The following is a 4132-nucleotide window of genomic DNA, read 5'->3' on the forward strand; positions in this document are numbered from 1 at the left end:
TGGCACCTTGGGAGGCAGTTCTGAAGGGCAGAGGAGTCCAGAAAGGCTGGGCACTCTTCAAGAAGGAAACCTTAATGGCTCAGGAGCAGTCTGTCCCCATGTGCCCAAAGACGACCTGGCGTGGATAATACATAAACACAGAAAGGAGGACTAAGGAGAATCTCCATCCTTGACAGGATGCGGTGGGAAACTTAGTGACAAGAGATGAGGAGAAGGCTGAGGTGTTTAATGTCTTCTTTGCCTCAGTCTTTAGGAGAAAGAGCAGTTGTTCTCTGGCTACCCAGCCCCCTGAGCTGGTGGAAGGGGATGGGGAGCAGAATGTGGCCCTCATGATCCACGAGGCGACCTACTTCGGCACTTACATGTATGCAAATCTGTGGGGATGGATGGAAGCCACCCAAGGGTACTGAGAGAATTGGCAGAAGAGCTGAGCAAGCCACTTTCCATCATTTATCGGCAGTCCTGGCTATCAGGGGAGGTCCCAGTCAACTGGCGGCTACCAAATGTGATGCCAATCTACAAGAAGGGCTGGAGGGTGGACCTGGGAAACTATAGGCCTCTTAGTTTGACTTGAGTACCAGAGAAGCTCATGGAACAGGTTATCTAGGGTATCATCAGGCGGCACTTGCAGGGCAACCAGGCGATCAGGCCCAGTCAGCATGGGTTTATGAAAGGCAGGTCCTGCTTAATATACCTGATCTCCTTCTATGACCAAGTTACGCGCTTATTGGATGAGGAAAAGGCTGTGGATGTGGTCTACCTTGATTTCAGTAAGGCTTTTGACACCGTTTCCCACAGCATTCTCTTGAAGAAATTTGTTGCTCATGGCTTGGACTGGTGTACGCTTCGTTGGGTTAGAAACTGGCTGGGTAGCTGGCCCCAAAGTGTTGTGGTGAATGAAGGACTCCACTAGTGACCAGCAGTTGGAGGCCGGTCACTAATGGAGTCCTCCAGGGCTCAGTATTAGGGCCAGTTCTCTTTAATATCTTTATCGATGATCTGGATGAGGGGATTGAGTGCACCCTCAGTAAGTTTGCGGATGACACCAAGTTAGGTGCGTGTGTCGATCTGCTTGAGGGTAGGAAGGTTCTGCAGGAGGATCTGCATAGGCTGGACCAATGGGCTGAGGCCAACTGCGTGAAGTTCAACAAGGCCAAGTTCTGGGTCTTGCACTTGGCGCACAACAACCCCAAGCAGTGCTACAGGCTGGGAGATGAGTGGTTGGAAAGCTGCCTGGCAGAGAAGGACCTGGGAGTATTGGTTGATAGTCGACTGAATATGAGCCAGCAGTGTGCTCAGGTGGCCAAGAAGGCCAACAGCGTCCTGGCTTGTATCAGAAACAGTGTGGCCAGCAGGACTAGGGAAGTGATTGTCCCTCTGTACTCGGCTCTGGTGAGGCCGCCCCTCGAGTACTGTGTTCAGTTTTAGGCCCCTCACTACAAGAGGGACATCAAGGTGCTCGAGCGAGTCCAGAGAAGGGCAATGAAGCTGTTGAGGGTTCGGGAGAACAAGTCTTCTCGGATAAGGGGGAATGGGCTAAAATTGCGCCAGGGGAGGTTTAGGTTGGATGTTAGGAAAAACTTCTTTACTGAAGGGGTTGTTAGGCATTACAATGGGCTGCCCAGGGAAGTGGTTGAGTCACCATCCCTGGAGGTATTTAAAAGTCATTCAGATGTAGAGCTTAGTGATATGGTTTAGTGTAGGACTTGTTAGTGTTAGGTTATAGGTTGGACTAGGTGATCTTGGAGGTCTCTTCCAACATAGAGCATTCTGTGATTCTGTGGTTCTGTGATAATGACAATTATTACAGGAATGGTCAATATTCTGTGTGGCCGTGTGTGTGTGTATGTTTATTACAACCTTTCCTAATTTTTAATTTGGCTAATTTTTCACATTAAAATTGTATTATTCTTCCCATTTCCATTTCAGTATCTACTTGTTGAGCATAGTTCAAAGACTCTGCACTCAACGAGCCAGGCTCTCTGTGAATATAAACAAAAGAAAGGAGCCTGCACTGCCTTCTTTGTCTGACATCCTTCCTCTGAGACCTGGTCTGGATCTGCAGGGGCAGTGTCCGTGTGCAGGGGTGCTAAGGAAAAGAGCCCCATCCCAACAGCACGGCCAGGGAACAGCAGCGCTTGGTGCCTGCAGAGCTGCTCTCTTGCCACTGCCGTCCTCTCCTGCTGAGCCCTGCTGGTGGGGTCAGGCCCGGCTGCTCCTGTAGCTTGGTGCCAGTGCTGCTGTGGGGCTGTGCTGGGACTGCAGGCAGGGACAGGCAGTGGGCACGGCAGTGGCACAGCTGGCCTCCACTTGCTGCAGCACTTCCCTCCTAAGAGGGGATCTCCTCCGGGCACTGCCTGAAGGCTGAGGCCTTCCTGCAAAGTTGCTGTCAAGAACAAGCCCAAGGAAGAGACTCCAAAGAGGCTCTGTACTTTGCTGCTTTCCAGATGGGCTCGGGGTGGTGACAGCAGAGTCCCAGAATGGAGTTTGGGGATCTGGGGCTGGTTCACAAGTTCCCTGTTAGTTACTAGTGGCCATGCAGCTGATGAATAGTTCTAATTCCTAGACTATTGGGCTCCACAGAACATGATGGCGCTGATGGCAGATGAGGGTTTTTTGTTTTGTTTTGCTTTGTTTTGTTTTGTATTGTTTTTTCCTGGAGGGAACCAGGAGCTTCCAGGAGAGCCCAGGTGATCTGCAGGGGCAATAAGAGCCTGGGAGACAACCGCACAACCGCAGAGCGTGAGCCTGTCCAAGGTGGACTGACCAGAGCTCAAGTGCTCAATCTGGTGTGAGCAGGCAGAGAAGAGCTCTGCAGCCCCAGGGCACGCAGCAGCCCCAGCAAAGGAGTCTGGCGAGTGATTCCTTGCAGCCCTGGGGCAATGGCAGTGACCCCATGAGCTGTCTCTGCCTCCCAGCCTGCCCAGTACGGCCCTGCAGAGTGCCCCTGTGCACCGGGCACCACAGCCCCCTCGCTCTGCAGAGCAGCACCGCCGGCTGGGGCTGGGGCTGGGGCTGGGAGGGCGCTTCCCCTGAGTGTCTTCTAGGCCAGCTTCAGGCACATGGCTTCTGGACGTGAGCATGATCTTCACTGTGCACAAGGAGCTGAGAGACCACAAACAGGCACGGGGCTGGAACATTGCATGCAAGGTCCCTCCTGGCCTAGCACCTCACAGGACTGGCCCAGAATTGGCTGCTGTGTGTCCGAGAGGCTGTGAGTCCAGCAGCAGTGCCATGGGCTTGAAGGATCACAACCAGCTCACTTCTGTCTGGGCAGACTCTGGCCCAAGAAGGGGGTGTTTTGTAGGTATGGTATTAGGAGGGCAGTGGTGCCTCAGAAGCTCTAAGGCCAGGAGGAAGCGAATGGCTGTTAAACAGCCTGTGAGTTGACTTCTTTCTGAAGTAGCTGACAGGTCATCCCTGGACTCCTGGCTGGGATCTGTGCCTTTAGGCTCACATCTGCTGGTCTCCACGACAGGCCAGCAGATGCACCTGCTTTGCACATAGTTTGTGAGATCCTCTCTTCCTTAGTACCTGGTAGGCCCCATTGAGGAAGAGGTCTTGAACGGGTGTTGTCATGTCACAGGTTTCAGCTTTTGCCTCATTCATTCTTCAGGGCTGATTTCAGTTTTCTACACAGAGGGGGCCACTGCCTCCCAGATGCCTGGGGAACACAAAGCCTTCATGAGACCATGCAAAAGTTACCCTGGGTCCATAGGAGCCATTCTGGAACCAAAACATGTAGGCAGGAAGCGCACTTTTGTGGTGCAGAGCTGCTGGGCACATTGTGCAGGGTGCTCCGACAGCCTTTGTGTCCTTCTCCATGCTGGCTTAGGAGCTGCTTCTTTCTCAGGAACAGAGCAGCCAACAGAGGTGAGACAGATGCTCTGAGTTCATGAAAGCCATCAGAAAGCTGCCCCTAAGTAGATGATTGATATGGGGAAAAAAGAAGAGCCTGGCCAGGAGAGATGTGAGATTTGGGGGAGGAAAGAGGAGCTTGGACAGCAGAAGCTAACGATTTTGGAGAGGTAAGAACATTCAGGTAATGTTGATCCCACCATAAAGCTGACTTAAAGTAGTCCTGTGAGACCCTTACCCTATTTTAACCTGTAACATTAATACCTAAATCTAA

This window comes from Anser anser (assembly GCF_964211835.1).
Source record: "Anser anser genome assembly, chromosome: 29".
Lineage (NCBI taxonomy): Eukaryota > Metazoa > Chordata > Aves > Anseriformes > Anatidae > Anser > Anser anser.